This window comes from Lactuca saligna, chromosome 6 (assembly GCF_052625555.1).
Source record: "Lactuca saligna cultivar CGN05327 chromosome 6, ASM5262555v1, whole genome shotgun sequence".
Taxonomy (NCBI): domain Eukaryota; kingdom Viridiplantae; phylum Streptophyta; class Magnoliopsida; order Asterales; family Asteraceae; genus Lactuca; species Lactuca saligna.
Window position 1 is genome coordinate 28,947,501 of NC_136422.1, and position 19,203 is coordinate 28,966,703.

The window sequence follows — 19,203 nt, forward strand, 5'->3', positions numbered from 1 at the left end:
AAATTAAAATGTTTTTTTCTCTTTTAAATTTAAACAAATTATTTAGATAAAATAATCAAAGCAAATTAATGAGATTTTATTTTAAAAATTTGAAATTATAAGGAAAATCCATTAATAAAATTGATATGATTTATTATTAAATTTAAATACCATATGAAATTTAATGAAATAGGAAAACCACAAAATTACATATCAAATAAAAATTAATTCAAAATAACCACAAAATGACATGTGGCAAAATGAATGAGAGTGTGACAGGTGGCAAAAAAAACTTTCATTTATTAAAGAAGATTAAAAAGCTTAGAGCATTGGGTGTGGGCAACAAGATGCAACACCACCTCACACGCCACATAAGCAAGTGGTGTTATAACACCAAATGAGGAAATGGGCAACAAGATACAACAAGATGTAACACCAACATTTTGAAAATAAATTTATTTATTTTTGTATTTTTTTTTACTATTTCGTTTTTTTTAACTTTTTTTTTGTTTTCGTTTTTTTTTGTTTTTGCGTTTTTTTAATAACTAATATATTTTTTTTATAAAAAATATAATTTTAAAAACAAAAAAAGACATAATATATAAAATCTAAAATCCAATTACAATTAAAAAAAACATAATTTTAAACCTAAATTAATAAGTAAAATAACATTGAAATCACTACTAAATACCATACAATCAACCCAAATATTTTTTCCTAATTTGTTCCTTCATTGCTTGTAGCACCGCTATATCAGCAGGTGCTAAACCATCCTCACTTGTCCGAATAATTGACAACTGTTGTGTCATTAGTTCCCTTTCTTTTTGCTCCCACTTCTCCCGTGCCTGACTTTCCATAAATTCCAAATGACGACGTTTCAACTCATTTTTTTCTTTTATTAACAAATTATGTTCGTCGAATTTCGCTCTCATTTCCGCCGCATCTTTTGCTCTCATCTCCGACTCCTCCACATGTCTTGCAGCGCGCCTCGCTTTGTCGCGTCCGGGCGGTCGTCGTGGTGGGGATATCTCTTGGATATCATCCGGGATCTCATCATCATCGGCGTTTAGGTCGATGTTAGTCCGTGCGTCCGACACGTCGACCGAACTAGAATTGCGAGACCTTTTGGATTGAACCTCCGATGATGTAGGCGTTTTATTCCACTTTGGATCCGCTCGCAACAATTCCCATGATTTTTCAAAGTCGAAAACATGACTCATTTCGACCCGATATTGTTCCTTTGCAGCTTTGAACAAATCAAAGTCGTTGGTTCCACTTTGTTGTTGCGCCGCAATCTGGTTGTAAATACCGTTGAATTTGCTGCACCTCTTACTTATCATACCCCATTTGCTGCTTAACATGTCATTGTTGCGATACGAATTTTTCTTTAAAATAGCGTGAAACTTGTCGAGCACCGCCCCCCAATAAGCTCCTTTTTTCATTCCATTTCCACGAAGTTCGTCCTTTGAAGTAGCACACCAAGCCGCCGTCAAAGCGTATTCCTCCTCCGGTGTCCACCATTGTGGAACGTCTGCATTTTTAGATTCCACCGCTATTGATTTCCCTTTTGATTTTCCTTTCCCTTTCCGTTTCTTGTTCCTACTACCTCCCGCTTCCGCTTCACCCGATTGTTGTGTCGTAGGCGATGGTTGGTTGGTTTGTTGTTGCATCGAAGCAAAAGAAGGGAAAAGATTTTGTTGTAAATTTGGGTTTTTACCGCCTTGATTTTGTTGAAAGAAAGGTGAGTTGGGAAACTGTAGTGGCGGTGAAGCGGGGCTGAAAGCTACGCCTTGGTATGGGATCTGTGGTGAGCCTTGAGTCGATAAAAGGTTGAAATAACCTTCATAACCGGCAAACCCGAGAGGCGAGGTTGTGTTTGGGTTTAATGATGGGGAGGTGTTTTGGTTTTGGTCCATTTTTTTAGAAAAGTAATAAGAATATAGATAAGATTTGAAATGAAATGAGTATATGTATATATATATATATATATATATATATATATATATATATATATATATATATATATATATATATATATATATATATATATATATATATATATATATATGTAAAAAGGTTTTTTATTTTATTAATGTATTTGACCGTTTTCAAACGGTAATATTTCAAACGGTTAAATTTTAGCCGTTTCTACTCGTCTCCGTGCCCACGAGATTCAAATGACGAGAAGCAACGAGATAGGGGGCGGTGTTCTCCCCGTTACGGCGCCGTCACCATGCGCCACGTCACCCGCGTTATAACTCGTTTGTACGTTTGTACCCATACCGTTCAGTCTTATTGATGCAAATGATAAAATAACTATTTTTTTATTAATATACAGAGATTTCTATCGATAGTAAGAGTTTATAAAATAGAAACCACAAGATGTTGTGTACATGATAGAAACAACACGAGCTTGTGCACATGCCCAACTCTTATTACATAAGCTCTTACATCACTAAACCGACAACCCAAGCACACTTCGGAATCGTAAATGGGACTTCTTGTACGTAATCTTCTACTTACTCTCCAATAAAAAGAAAAAGAAAAAGAAAAATTGTTTCCAATATTGCTCAAATACCTACTTACAAATAATTAATTAACATTTTCGTTTTTTACCAGCTCACTTTTAAGAGTTCAAAAACAAGTTTAATTCATAAAACGTCACAAAACCGCGATGGTCAAATCTGGCATGTTTTGTATTTCTTAGGTTTCGAGAAGAGGCTAAATCCCAAGAAAAAGTTAATCAAGCGCATGTAAACACCCAAAACCTGTCAGAATTCATTGCAGAAAAGGACACTTAAAAGTTTTTTAAACGGGTATTGTAGATAACTCTTCTAACTTCTTATATAACATCATCACTAGTAGAAATAATACCATACTATATAGCCACAAAGAACATCATACTCGATACACTAAAATGGCTTCCAATGTTCATTTTCTTATGATACCATTAATGTGCCCAGGTCACCTCATTCCAATGGTAGACATGGCCAAACTCATAGCACAACACTCTGCCACAGTCACCATCGTCATCACACCCCGTAATGCCACCAGGTTTGGGTCGGTGCTCCACCGTGCTGTGGCGTCCGGCCACCCTATCCGGATCCTGGAACTCCAATTCCCCGCTTCAGAATATGGATTACCAGAAGGATGCGAAAGTGTAGATGATCTCCCCACATTCAATCTCTCCAAAAACTTTTTCGATGCAAGCGCTAAACTTCAAGAACCATTAGAAGAAGTGTTTAACGAGCTTAAACCAAGACCAAGTTGTATCATTTCTGATAAACATTTAGCTTGGACAGCGGATGTTGCAAGAAAGTTTCAGATTCCATGGGTTATTTTCGATGGAATGAGTTGTTTCACTCAGTTAGCTACTCATAATCTATGCGTTTCAAAGGTTCATGAACATGTCGGCGATTTTGACCCGATTTTGTTGCCGGGTTTACCTGATAAGATAACCATGACAAAATCCCAGCTTCCGGGGTTGTTCAATCCGGGAAAGAGTGCAAAGGCGAAGGAACTGAAGAGCGTACGTGAGAAGATAAGAGCAGCTGAAATAGGAGCTTATGGGACAGTTATAAACACTTTTGAAGAACTGGAAACAAAATATATAGATGAATATCGAAAAGTGAAGCAAAGAGTTTGGTGTATAGGTCCGTTTTCACAATCTAACAAGAATGATTTAGACAAAGCGCAACGTGGAACCAATGGTTCAATCACGAACCACGAGTGCATCACATGGCTCGATGATCAGAAACCAGGGAGTGTGGTTTACGTGTGTTTAGGTAGCCTAACACGACTCACACCACCACAGTTTATCGAACTGGCTCTAGGGTTAGAAGAGTCGAAGTCCCCGTTTATTTTAGTGGTGAAAGGAGGGAGTCGAACGGAAGAGATAGAGAAATGGTTGAACGAAGATGGGTTTGAAGAGAGAGTGAAAGGAAGAGGTGTTTTGATCCATGGGTGGGCCCCTCAAGTTCTCATACTCTCGCATCCTTCATTAGGAGCATTCTTGACTCATTGTGGTTGGAATTCGACTATAGAAGGGGTTTGTGCGGGTGTACCGATGATTACGTGGCCTCAATTCGCTGAACAGTTCTTTAACGAGAGGGTGGCTGTGGATGTAGTGGGGACTGGTGTCGGTGTTGGGGCTGAATCAGTGATGCATTTAGGAGAGGAAGATTCAGATGTGGTACAAGTGAAAAGGGAGGATGTGTGTAAGGCTGTGAGGATAGTAATGGATGAAGGTATTGAAGGACAAGAGAGAAGAGAAAAGGCTAAGTATTTCAGGGGGGTGGCTGAAAAAGCGTTAGAAGATGGAGGATCATCTCAGCTAAATTTAAAATTGTTCATTGAAGATATTATTGTACACATGAGTAAGGGATTGGCAGGTTAAGTTAGCAGGAATTGGTAGCTAGTAATTTATCAACATTTATTTGATGATTCTTATTTTGAAAGGTTATGTTTTGGTTTCAAAATTTGTAGTTTGTTCAAGATACTACAATGAATAAATAATTAGTAACATACAATGTTTCACATGAATTATTTTGTTACGTTTTTCATATTAATTTTCTTTCAAGACCATTAGAAATCATAATCCTGTCACATAAATCCAAATCTTCTTACCTAAGCTCTTACATCATTTGGAGTCATAATCAAAGGCCACATGCCACGTGACTAAGGATCAAGATATGGGGTGGTTTTGCTATTTAATTTAATTCAATTAATGGGCCAAGTCTTAGAGCAGTAGGTAAAGTTAGAGTCTTCATACGAAATGGCCACAGTTTTCTAGGCTAGCTGAAATGCAACTTATCCAAAGACCATTTACCAAGATATATTAAATTGTCACCTATTTATATATTGTGAATTAACATTCATATTTACCTTAAAAACAAAAAATATATTTGATACTAGTCAATCAATACACATATTCTAGCAAATGAAAAGGCTTATTTTAGTAAATTATTCTTCATTTTATCAATTCAAATTGTCGCGAAGATCAAAGTTCATTGATATAACAATAGAAAAAGCTCCAACAAATCGGATTGGACTTGATCTTCTTAGCTTGAATTCCTAGTACTTGATTGATTCCTGATATCTTCAATTAGTCTTCTCATATTGTGGTGAGAAGATCCTCCCACTTCTACTGCTTTATGTGCCATCTCACTAAGTTCTTTAGCTCTCTTTCTTCTCTCTTCTCCTTCTTTCCCTTCTTCCATCACCATCTCTATAGCCTTCCTCAATTCCTCCCTCTTTATTTGCACTCCAGACTTCTCTTCTTCACCCCAATGCACCACGTTTTGAGCACCAACACTAACTCCAATCTTCAACACTTGTACAACTAACTTCTCATTATAGAACTGCTCCTGAAACTGAGGCCATGTCACCATGGGAACACCAGCACATACCCCTTCTAGAGTTGAATTCCACCCACAGTGAGTCAAGAATCCTCCAATTGCAGGGTGGGATAACACCACCAGCTGTGGAGCCCACCCACGGATCAATAGACCTCGATCTCTGGTTCTGTCTTCAAACCCATCTTCTTCTATCCATTTTTCTATCTTCGGAGTCTTGTGGCCTGCTCGAACGACCCAAATAAATGGTCTGTTAGAAGATTCTAGAGCTAAAGCAAGCTCGACTAACTGGTCAGGCTCCATACGACTAATACTTCCTAGACATGCATAGATCACCGAACCATTATCTTTAGAATCTAGCCACTTCAGGCATTCGTTCTTGTTAATGGAGGGCTTGTTACCTCTCAGGGCCTTCTCTGATACATCTTTATGGCATAGGGATAATGGACCTACACACCAAACTTTATCTTCTTTGATTTTCTGATATTCATCAGCGTATCCTTGTTCTAACTCCTGAAAACTGTTTATGATTACTCCATATGCTTCGGATTCAGATATCCGAACATTTTCATGGAATTCTTTCACTTCTTTGGAGCCGGAGGAATTGAATGCAAAAGATAGTTGGGATCTTGTTAGTTCAATTCGATCAGGCAAACCGGGTAAAACAAACGACTCTGACTCACCCACACTTTCATATACCTTGGTGAGGTACAAAACGTGGTTAATCATCTGTGTGAAGCAATTCATTCCATCGAATATAATCCTTGGAATCTGAAACTTTTTTGCTGTTTCAGCTGGCCATTGGAGAAATGTCCCGGATAGTATGCAACTTGGCTTAGGGTCAGAGTTTTCAATGTATTGTTCCACTTGTTGTTGTAGTGAACTTTGGGCAAGGAAAAGTTCTTTGGCTAAGCCCAAATTTGGAAGATCATCCAAGCTTTCACAACCCTCTGGTAAGCCAAACTCTGTAGATGGAAGTGGGAATTCCAGAAAACAGATGGGAAGACCTGATTGGACTGCTTGATCAAGGATTGACCCAAATCTGAGGGCATTGACTGGGGTGGTGACTATGGTGACTTTAACACCATGTTGAGCTAGTAACTTGGCCATGTCAATGGTGGGAATATAGTGGCCTGGTGACATTAAGGGTATGATAAGAAAGTGAAGTTGGTTGTCTTGTGGTTGCTCTAAAGCCATTTGAGAGACTGGCTGGAATGATGGAGAAACTGAATCGAGGTTTGATAAGGGAATGGTGTATGAATTGTAAATATAAATGCATAATCTTTCTCTTTCCCCTCCCTTTTTTTAATGCTATTAATCTTATGCCCTTAATTTTATTTTATTAGATAAATATGTGATGATGCAAGCATGCACATAAGCATCTCTACTTCTGTGGAGAAGGTGTAGATAATTACAACTTTGTTAAGGCAGGAAAGCATATTTCTTGTATCTCACGGCAATTACCAATAGAGTCTAGAAGAGTCGTTAATAATCCAATGAGAAATCAAATATCATTCTATTTTTTGTTCTTACTAATCTTACTATTCACTAGAACATGAGGTCATGTGTGAAAATCAAGAAAAGAAAATAAGAAAGATAATTAGTGGATTTCACTTGTTATTATTTTATAGGGGTATGTTAAGAAAATTAATTTTCCTGATCTAGTAGATAATCTTAAGTATAGCTCAACCTATTGATACTCCCTAGGTTAGATAATTTACAAATAAACATTTTTCCAGGGGCATTTAGGAAAGTTTCCATTTATTTATGTTTTTGTATTGGAGAAGGATTTCAATCCGTCTAGTATAAATAGGATATTGTTTCTTATGTTTTTCATTCAGTTTTTCAGATTTGGTTCAATAAGATACTTGGAGATTAAGTAATTTTCTCATAATTATTTTCATCTTCTGTTCGTTTTTAGAGAAAAGAAAATGGAAGAAAATTTCATTGTATTTTCATTCTGTTGACTTTCTTACAAAGCAAACATTTATATTACAACTTATACTACACACTTCTAGCTATCATACACATAACAAATTAACACCAATGATTAAGTGAACTGTTTAACCAAACTACTAAATTAATTGTGATTAAGTATAATAACATAAACATAACAGTAATGTTCCCCCCTCAAGATAGACTTTGGAAGATGTTTTTTAAAACTATCTTGGTCATTATAGGCAGCATCTTATGTCAAGTAATGGTTTAGTAAAACTGTCGGCCAATTGGTGTGTTGTAGGTATATGCATGGGCTTGGTTGTATTTTCCAAAAATCTTTGTCTTTAATAAAGTGACAATCAAGCTTGATGTGTTTCATACATTTATGAAAGGTTGGTTAGATGCGAGCTTGATTGCCGATTCATTATCACAAAAAACCAGAATGGGTTGATGAATATGAATATCCAAATTCCTTAACAGATGTTGAAGCCAAATAATCACGGTTGTAGCAACAACAATGGCTCGGTACTCAACTACGGTGGAAGATCTTGAAACAATGGAATGTTTCTCTAATTTCCAAGAAATCATTGATTCTCCTAGAAATACACAAAAACCATAAACAAATCTTCTAGCATCCGGACATCTTGTCCTGTCTGAATCAGAAAAAGATGTGATCTTTAAAGAAGGTTCGGACGACAAAAACAATCCTTGACCAGGGTCCTACAAACTGACTTAGCTTATTTACTGCATATGTAATGTCTAGTCTTGTTATAATTAAGTACATTAATCATCCAACTAATCGTATGTATTGAGAAGTATTTGTTAAAGGTGCCCCATTGAAATTCAATGTTTTACAAGCAGGATCCATTGGATGATTGACTGGTTTTGCAGCTAACATGCCAATTTCTTCTAAAAGATTGAGAACATATTGTCATTGAGAAATGTAAATGCCAATATGATGATCTAATAATTTAAAGACCCAAGAAATGTTGTAACTTTCCTAAATCCTTAAGCTTGAATTTGTTGCCTAAAGACTGCTGAATAGACTTAATTTCATGAATATAAGCACATGTTAACATAATATCATCCACGTAGACTAACAAAGCTACATAAGATGATCCTTTACCCTTATAAAATAATGAATAATTTGATTTTGGTTGTGTAAATCCTTGTGAAAGTAGATATGAAGAAAAAGTGGCATACCATTATGAGATGCCTGCCTTAAGCCATGAAAGATTTCTCCAATTTGCATAAAAGTGATTTATCTTTTGAAGTGGGAGAATTACAAATATATTGTTAGGGTAACTTCATGTAAACCTATTCATCCAATGCCCCATTAAGTAAAGCATTATTCACATCCAATTGAATAAGAGGCCAAGAATGTTGATCACCTAAAGCAAGCAAAACCTTGATACTAGTGAGTTTAGCTATAGAGGAATTGTTGGGTCTAAAAATTTGTTTATACTTTGCTTTTCTAAACATTTATTGTTTTTAGTCTTTGGAGAAAATATTATTGGGTTTATTTGTAGCTTGGACTGAAAACTCATGGGATTTCGGTTTGGGTATTGGGTTTGGGCCTTGGCCTTAGATCCATACGTATATACTGGAGTAAAAGGCATGCTTTAGGAGACAAGAACCAAGAGTGGGACGTTTTCGGTCAAGCATTAGTGAGGAGGGAAGCCATATTGTAAGGAGGGGAGTTCTAGAGAGAGAAACTAGAGAGAAAAAGTGTATGTGTGTGTGAATCTTATGTAACGAAACATCATTCATATCATTAATACATTGAAGATTCATCAAGTTCTTCTTCTTCTTCTCCATTTTTATCTTGCATCATCCACTTGATTGGGATTCCGCACCATCAAGTGGATCGGATTGATACGTCAAACAATTTTGGGGACTTACAGTTAGTATCAGAGCTTGGATCGTATCAATTAAATTAGCAAGATCCTGAGCGTTTTTTGATTTTTTTTTCTTGAAGGATTTGGCATTTCTGGATGGTTTCGGACAAAATATAGGGGTTTGTTCTTCGTGTTCTTCATAAAAATGAGTTTTTGATCGAGTTTTGGAGCTAAAAAGGTGAAAAATCACGTTTTTTGGTCGTAACCAACAAGGGCGTGGCGGCGGTTTTCGGTCAGCAGCTAGGGTTTGCTAGGGGTTTGTGGTCGGAAGCTTTCTGCGGTTTGCGGTCCAAAGTGTTTACAACCGAAAGAGAGTTTGCGGTGGAGCGGGCCTCGGATGTTTTCGGCTTAGGACAGTTTTCGGTTGCGTACGTATTCGGTCAGCAGTCTCACAAGTTTTCAGTCAGCAGCTTCATTTTCGGTTGGTGCGAGTCTTCCCGGTTTAGTTCAAGTAGCCTTGCATTTTCGGCCTTAATTTTGGAATTTTGACATTTTTGGCCCAAAAATCAATTTTTTGAATTTTAAAGTTTCATTTTCGGCCCAAAGCTTTGACTTCCTAATTTGACTTTTGACCTTAAAAATTGATTTTGACTTCCAAGTTTGACCTTTGACTTTAAACTTTGACTTTTTCGTTTAACTTTCAAAAATTCACGTTTGGCTTTTTGGTTTGACCTTTAAGTTTGACTTTTTAAATTTAGCTTTTAAGGTTTATAGTCAAAGGGTATTTTTGGTAAACAATGAGTTCCTCAATCACCAAGGGTAATGAAACTTCATGTTCTCAATCTTGTGAAGCTACAATTAAGTTTCTTCATGATCAAATCGATATATTAAAAAGAGAAAATGAGGACCTTAAATATGAAGGATATACACTTAGGAAGGCCCAAAAACCCTTAAAAGCTCAATTACACGCCAAAATCAAGGACTTCCGAAAACTTCAAGAGGAATATAGCAACAAATGTGTGAACTATAAATATGTTAAGGAACAGCTTGCTAACTTGATTGCCGAACTTGATGCATTAAAAGCTAAATATAAAGATGCGGATTTTACCTTTAAGAAATTTGATGTGTCGAGTGAGGTAGTTGCATCAATGATTGAAAAACAATTAACATTTAAAGATAATCAATCTAAGGGTCTAGGGTATCATAGTATTCCACCTCCCTTCAATGATAACTATACCCCACCCCTTGAAATCATTAAGGAAGAGACACCTACTCAGTGTGGCCAAATCCCTGAACCAGTTTTAGTTAAGACTGAACAATCAGGCCAAATTACTGAGGGTGTTGCTAATGATTCTACTTCATGTGCAGGTAAAGTAGTGGAAGAGGAGGACCAGGAGAACAAAATTAATTCCAGTTTTGTTGATTCTATTGATTGTTAAACAAATATCTCATTGAACTCTGAATCTTGTGCTTCTAACTCAGTTACTTCTAATCAACCTGCTGTTGGTAAATACAAGCCACCAAAACAAGTGAAACAGACGGCTTGCTGTATGTGTGTATACGAGATTAATAAGAAATGAGGAAGGGGCACGCCACCAGGGGCAGGAAGAAACAACTAATACATGAAGAAAAAGATATGTTTTCACTGTGGAACACCTAGACACATTGCTAGAAATTGTTCAAATCGTGCATATGTTCCCTACTATGCTCAAGGATGGCAAAGAGGGAGATTTTTCAAAAAAAACCCTTCAAGACCACGTGCAAACAATAGTGACTAGAACACGAAAATGGCCAAGAATCAAACTCCCAAAGTCAAGAAGGGAATGTTGGACAAAAGGCTAAATTCAAGAGATACTCCAGTGAAACCAAGACCGGTTAGTTCAAAGTGCTCTCAACGATCGGCTTCGAGTTCAAAGGCATGCGGTACGGCACCCAATCGATCGAACAAGAATTGGGTTAAGCCTGACTACAAATGGGTATCGAAGGTTCATTCTCTCAAATCTTTAAATGATTCTAATATTTCTTCATCCTCAGTTTGTGATAAGCATGATATGTCATGGGAGAGAGTACATTGCATTGATGACAAAGGTTAACCTAGTTTCAAAATGGACTAGATTTGTAAGACCTACTAATCTCGCATTATGTGCTAGAGCAGCTATGTAGGCATATCATCAGATTTCATTTTGTTGATAGTGGCTGTTCCAAGCACATGATAAGGGACACCTCTCAATTGTACAACATTCAGGACTGTATTTGAGAGTATTGGCGTGTTTGGCAAAAGTAGCTGGTAGCTGGAAGCAGGTAGCGGGTAGCTGGTAGGGTGTAGCAGGTAGCTAGTAGCGGGAAGCTGTAGCTTTTATTTGTTTAATGAATGTTTGGAAAAAGTAGCTGGAAGCTTTTTAAATATATAAAATTACATAAAAATACAATTGATTAAAAATAAATAAATATATAAATATATTTTTAAGGGTAATTATGGAAATTGATTTCAAAAGCTCTGGAGCGTTTTGTTAAACGCTACATGAAATAGCTTTTAGAATCGGAGCGTTTTGTTAAAACTAAAAGCTAAACGCTCGTACCGCCAAACGGAGCTTTTTGTTTAAATTAGAGCGTTTTATCAAAAGCTAAAAGCTAGAAACTCCTAAACGCTTCCAAAAGCTCTGTGCCAAACACACCCTATGTGTCTTTTGTGAGAAGGGAAAAAAGGAAAGGATCACAAATGGGGTTTGTGCTTAACAATGTGGAGAATTTTTGGATCTATTCTGAGATTGAAATATGTGTGCTGCTCTCAGATCATCTGGTTGCAATTTCCATTGGTGAATTACGGTTTGAGTTTTCTTCTCGACACTCCTGAGTTTTTCTTAAAATGATTCGTTTTGAAGACAATCTTTACTTTTTTATATTTTTTTTTGTAGGTATTGTTTGGGAAGTGATATGAAGTCTAGTGCTAAGGAGTGCAATATGAAATTTGTGTAATGCACTGAAGCAAATTGTCTAGACTCTGTGTTCAATGTGTTGGTAGGCACAAAGGATTCAAAAGGACTAGACATTGATTGATAATGAAAGGACTAGACAATATGAACTTAGATAGTCTCATTTGGACTGACCATACATCGCTCGGTAGATTGAACAGTGATATAAACATGGGAACCTGCATCATACACTAAAGGTCATATGTATCTAGAATTGTGGTTCAACATTTCCTCGATATACAGACTTATGTCCTTAATTCCAGTTCTGATAGGACGACTGGGGGGGTTCTAATAAATTAGGTCCGTAGGAAATTATTTTCTTGCTTTCTATCTGTCAATCATATGTTTCCTCCTCTGTGTGATTTGAACATGTCGGACCTGGAAAGCAACATATGCAACTCTATTTCTATGCATCTTCTTATCTATGCAATTCTTTCTATCTGTTAGTCATATGCTATTACCTCTGCGTGATCGGAAGATCCGACCTGGGACACAGCATATGCACCCTACTATTTCTCTAACCCTCTATATATGTTAGTCATATGTTGTTCCCTCTGCGTGATTGGAAGAAATCCGACCTGAGATACAACATATGCACTTCTATATTTAACTTTTTTCTTAATGATTGTCTACTCACCTTAAGTAAAGAGTTCTTTGGAAGTTCTTGATTACCAGGGTATGTCATGAAGTGGGGAACACGTTCTAGTACATCTAAAATTAAGTCATTTAATAGGTTGTCTATAGATCTTGCTGTTGAATTTAAGTGGACAACAATATCCTTGGTCGTCATCAGCCAAATGGTCCATTTAGGAATATAGATCAAAATGTCTTGTCACTTATAATCTATCAATTTTTCAATATCCTTTGTGTTTAAGTGGATCACAATACCGGTGATTGAGCATATCTAAACATGCAGGTGTATGCTCATAAACGATATTGAATTGTCTGACAACCTTGATCCCAAATCAGTCTTAAACTTAGCTATTATTTTTGTTTTTGTTAAATTTGTTCCTCTATGCACAAATTTAAGGGGGAAAATTAAAAATTTTAAAAATCAAACAAAAATCGGAAAATTAAAAATCCAAAAATAGTGTTATTTCAATTTTATTTCTTTTTTAGAAAAATCAAAAATCCAAAAAAAAAAATTGTTTTTGTTTTACTTTTTCCAGAAAATATGAAAAATCCAAAAATATTGTGTGCTAAGTTTTTTAGTTTTGTTTTTATTTCAAAGTTTTGGTTGTCTTGAAAAGCGAATCAGGGAACTCAAAGGAAGAAGAGACTCAATGAGACGGTATTAAAACTTTATGAGCCAAGGTTACATCCTTGAAACAACTGTGGTGAGATGGACTTTTCATAACTCTGTGATCTACAGATCACAGGGACTTTTTAGTCTTTTGTTACTTTTCAAGGCGCAACAGTGATCATTGAAGAATTCTCATTCGAAGGAACAAGAAATAAAGATTATTTTTCAACATTCAATCTTTAAACCTCAGAAGCAAGGTGAAGCTTCACTTCAAGATTATGTGACAGATTGCATTGAAGCCTCCTCAATCAATTTGTTGCTATCTATGTACCTGCTGAAGTGATCCAGAAGATTCGTTCTCTGTTATTCTCTCTGAAGATTCTCAAGATGAAAGTGTTGATTTTAAAGAATCCTTACATGAAGCCTCCACACCCAACGTGCATTCAAAGCCAAATTTTGAAGAAATTCCCAACTTTTCAAGATGAAGTTATTCATATAGATGATTCATATGTTCATCTTGAAGTCGTGAAGAAATTGAAGATTAATGTTGAACCCAAGCTCAAAGTGAAGATTGACAAGAAAAACAAACTACAATTTTAGGGGGAGTTTGTTGGGTCATAAGAGAAGAAAACTATAAACCAAGGGGGGATTTTGGGTCTAAAAACTAGCTTATACTTTGCTTTTCTAAGCATTTATTGTTTTTAGTCTTGGGTGATTATTCGGTTTATTTGTAGCTTGGACCGAAAACTCATGGGATTTCGGTCTGGTTATTGGGTTTAGGCGTTGGCCTTATGTCCATAGGTATATATATATATATATATATATATATATATATATATATATATATATATATATATATATATATATATATATATATAGGAGTAAAAGACATGTTTTAGGAGACAAGAACCAAGGGTGGGACGTTTTCAGTCAAGCATTAGTGAGGAGAGAAGCCATATTGTAAGAAGGGGAGTTCTAGAGAGAGAAATTAGAGAGAAGAAGTGTGTATGTGTGAATCTTATGTAACGGAACATCATTCATATTATTAATACATCAAAGATTCATCTAGTTCTTCTTCTTCTCCTTTTCTATCTTGCATCATCCACTTTATTGGGATTCCGCACCATTAAGTGGATCGGATTGATACGTCAAGCAATTTTTGGGACTTGCAGGAATAAGTGTCTAAAAAATCGATGACCTCTTGTTGATTGAAACCTTTGGCAATAAGGCGTGCCTTGTAACGCTCAATAGTACCATTAGAATGACTCTTGTTGATTGAAACCTTTGGTCATATCTATTGTTGTTTTTCTTTGTGGTTCAACCATGTTACTCTTTTTATAACACAAAGAACGTAAAGATAATGTTTGAGATGCATTATTGTTACTTGTTTTTATATTAATTTTCCTTTAAAGACAATTAGACTACTTTGTGATTTAAACAAAACAAAGTACAAACAAAACAAAAACAAAGTACAAACAAAACAATAAAACATGATCCATTCACATAGGTCCAATGCTTCTTACCTAAGCTCTTACATCATTAGAAGTCATAATCCAAGGCCACTTGTCACATGACCAAAGATCAAGATATGTGGTGGGTTTTCCTATTGTATATTATATTCTACTTTAAAAATGTGTGGGTGAGTCTTGGAGCAACAACTAAAGTTAGATTCTTTTTTTACCAAATGGTCACACTTTTTAAGTAAGAAATGCAACACATACAAAGACCATTTAGTGTGATATAACATAGAAATATGATAATCAGTTTATGAGAGCTATTTATACGATTTAAATGCAGATAATAACATAGATCACAGACATAACAAAATATAAAAATCGAATATATAGGATTGAACACATTCTTAGCTTAATTTCCTAACATCTTCAATAAGTCGTCTCATATTGCAGTGAGAAGATCCTCCCTCTTCTATTGCTTTATGTGCGATCTTACTAAGTTCTTTAGCTCTCTTTCTTCTCTCTTCTCCTTCTTTATTCCCTTTTTCCATCACAATCTCTATAGCCTTCCGCAATTCCTCACTCTTTATTTGTAGTCCAGACTTCTCTTCTTCACCCCAATGCACCACATTTTGAGCACCAACACTAACTCCAATCCTCAACACTTGTACAACTAACTTTTCATTATAGAACTGCTCCTGAAACTGAGGCCATGTCACCATGGGAACACCAGCACATATCCCTTCTAGAGTTGAATTCCAGCCACAGTGAGTCAAGAACCCTCCAATTGCAGGGTGGGATAAGATCACCAGCTGTGGAGCCCACCCACGGATCAATAGACCTCGATCTTTGGTTCTCTCTTCAAACCCCTCATCATCTATCCATTTTGCTATCTTTGGTGTCTTGGGGCCCGCCCGAACCACCCAAATAAACGGTCTGTTAGAAGATTCTAGAGCTAAAGCAAGCTCGACTAACTGGTCAGGCTCCATACGACTAATACTTCCTAGACATGCATAGATCACCGAGCCATTATCTTTAGAATCTAGCCACTTTAGGCATTCGTTCTTGTTAATGGAGGGCTTGTTACCTCTCAGGGCCTTCTCTGATACATCTTTATGGCATAGGGATAATGGACCTACACACCAAACTTTATCTTCTTTGATTTGCTGATATTCATCAGCATATCCTTGTTCCAACTCCCGAACACTGTTTATAACTACTCCAAATGCTTCAGATTCCGATACCCGAACTTTTTCAACAAAATCTGTCACGTCTTTTGAGCCAGGGTTGAATGCAAAAGATAGTTGGGATCTTTTTAGTTCAATTCGATCAGGCAAACCGGGTAAAACAAACGACTCTGACTCACCTACACTTTCATAAACCTTGGTGAGGTACAAAACGTGGTTACACATCTGTGTGAAGCAATTCATTCCGTCAAATATAATCCTTGGAATCTGAAACTTTTTTGCTGTTTCAGCTGTCCATAGGAGAAATGTGCCAGATAAGATGCAACTTGGCCTTGGATTCAGGTTTTCAATATATTGTTCGACTTGTTGTTGCAGAGAACTATGGGCAAGGAAAAGTTTACTGCCCATTTCCATACTAGGAACCTCATCCAAGCTTTCACAACCTTCTGGTAACCCAAACTCTGCAGTTGGAAGTGGGAATTCCTGATAACGGATGGGAAGACCTGATTGGATTGCTTGATCAAGGATTGACCCGAATCTAATGGAATTCACTGGGGTTGTGACTATGGTGACTCTAACACCATGTTGAGCTAGTAGCTTAGCCATGTCAATGGTGGGAATATAGTGGCCTGGTGACATTAAGGGTATAACAAGAAAGTGAAGTTGGGTGTCATGTGGTTCTTCTAATGCCATTTTACAGTGGAGCTGGTATGATAGAGTCTCAAATCTAGGTTTGCTAAAGAAATTGTGTTTGCATTCTAAATTTAAGATTCATCCTCTTTCCCCTTCCCCTTTTCAATGTTATTTAAATTTTCTTCCCATTTATTTTATAACATTAGTCGGTGTTGATGCAAGCGTATACATAAGCATGTAAACATCTTCGAAAAAGACGCGCAGATAATTACAACTTTCTATAGTGGCTACTGGCAAAGCATTTTTTTAATATCTCACATCAATAATAGTGCTCGTGAAAGCTTTCACATGCAAGTTTCTTGTGAGTCAACGGGGTGGACTTAACTTAGATGCCGTGATAGGACTTCTGCAAAGATAATTTAATCGTGTGGGATATACACATATATATCACAATCACATTAGAAAATTCTCCGAAATCTTTTATCAAGATATAGTATCCTATATATAATTGGGCCCATCCATTTATTTCGAAGCAAAGACATTACTATACCAAATTTTGCTAGCAACTTTTTTTTCCTTGAAAATTCCTACATATTTCCGAGAGATTTCCTAAAATTATGGAAAATGGTTTTCCTCGGAATTCCTCAAAGGTTCCTAAATATTTTCTAGGGAATTGCTAGGAATGTCAAAAAAATGACAGTTTTGTGTTTAATTAAAGTAATTGCATCTACCACTAATCGAACCATGTTTGAACTTTGAAAAACGAAAATGCCCCTAAATTTCCGGATTAGCGATGATAGCAAAATACTAACGGCTTATTCAAATTCCAATCTCTTCACTGTGGCCTTGTACGGCCGCACACCCGAAACCTCCTTAAGGTCGGATCTAACTAAAATGCTATAAGTATGAATTTTAACACATGAAAGAAAGGGCGTCTTTCTTATCTATCTTCTCATTCTTGTTGTTTGTTTGTTTTGGTTTGTTCACTTGTTTTATTGTATGCATATAATAACTAATAATAAAAGGGTTAGAGATGTAAGTATTATATACCCTAAGGTTAAATATGAATATTAATTTAAATATAGGCGTTTGAATGGAGTATCTGTATGTCTATGTCTATGTATAAATATAAGTTCATTAGACAATGTTCCTACTTTATGATCAAAATAAAATCTCTCATTCCTTAATCTTTTCTTTTGGATCTCTCATCTCATCTTATTTTTCATACTCATTCATCATTAATTTATAATTGTAATAATATCTTGTGATGTATAGTTAATTAAGATGGTGATATTATTCAAATTAGTCATATATTTTGGGTTATTATATTAATATTTGGGCATAATTAATATAATTAAAGATAAAAGATACTTAAATGCTATGTATTTGATAAACATAGGAAAAATCATGGCTTGCACCAAAAGGAATAATTTGAAGTTGGGGGACCTGAAAAATACCCAAAAATAGAAAAACACAAAAAAATCGGAAAGATGTGTCGCTACTTTTAGGGGACATACATCGCCTTTCATAAAATCAGAAAACTCAAATAAAGATTTTGGAAATGAAAAAATCGTGACCAAATTAGGGTTAGCGCCACGAACACTTATCAGTCGTGTCGTGAAGTTACACCGACCTACAACACTATAAATAGACGTTTTTACAACCCCAATTGGTGTGCAATCGTTGGGGACTTCTCCCACGATGTTAAAAGGTATTTAATCAATGGGAAACCATTTTGGGATGATTTTGATGGTAGATAATTAACTCGGAGCAAATATTTAAAGAATCGAAGTGAGAAGCGCTAGAATATCGAATGTGTTTGCTTAATAATCATGTTTAGTAGATCATTTCTTATGTATTTATGTAGGGGTCAAAACGTTATAGTGAGGAGTCGAAATAGTATGGGTTTGTAAGGAGTCGAAATCCAAATGATTTCGACTCTCTATGTATTCACAAGGCACTGTTAGTTTCCAAGCTAAAATGTTTAGTCCTTTTATTTATTTTTTTCGAGTATGTTGTACCCTATAAATAGGGTAAGTACTACAGTAGAGGGTAACTTTTGAGCACTTCTGATTGTAAAACACTCTCGATACTTTGTACTTATTCTAGACTAAATACGAGCCAACCAGATTATATTTACATCTTGTGTTCTAAATTGTTTTTCTTGGATCAATTGTGTTCGTAACAAAATCTATCACACTTCATTTGCTATCGTAGTAGGATTCATCCAATTGATTGCAGTTTTCTCATGTTTTTTATATTTTTTTATTCGCTCTTTCTGATTCAAAAACTTTCACAATCTGAATTAAAAACTTGATTCAGTTGATTGTTGTGAATTGATTCTACACTCTGCATGTTAGATTGATTGATTTCTAACAAATCTTTGTTTGATTAGCTTCTTAAATCTTGTGTTAAATCCAAAATCCTCAGTTCGGGGTCAGAAATGGCATCAACCAAGTCCTCGCACGATGGCCTGAAGTGCCAATCGAATGGCCGGTGCTGGAGGGCTGAATGCGCTATATGGGTAAGGTTGCGCCCTTTCTAACACCAATTGGTTTTAGCTCAACCGGTAGCGCTGATGCTCAACAAGTGGTATCAGATCGGT

General features: G+C 36.1%; 3 pseudogenes; 1 reads left to right on the forward strand and 2 right to left on the reverse strand.

The window, feature by feature from the left end:
- The first annotated feature begins 2,667 nt into the window (after positions 1-2,667).
- LOC145000840 (UDP-glycosyltransferase 73E1 pseudogene) lies at positions 2,668-4,521 on the forward strand (annotated as a pseudogene).
- Positions 4,522-4,858: 337 nt separating this feature from the next.
- LOC145000841 (UDP-glycosyltransferase 73C11 pseudogene) lies at positions 4,859-6,602 on the reverse strand (annotated as a pseudogene).
- Positions 6,603-15,078: 8,476 nt separating this feature from the next.
- On the reverse strand, positions 15,079-16,794 carry LOC145001196 (UDP-glycosyltransferase 1 pseudogene; annotated as a pseudogene).
- Positions 16,795-19,203: the final 2,409 nt, after the last annotated feature.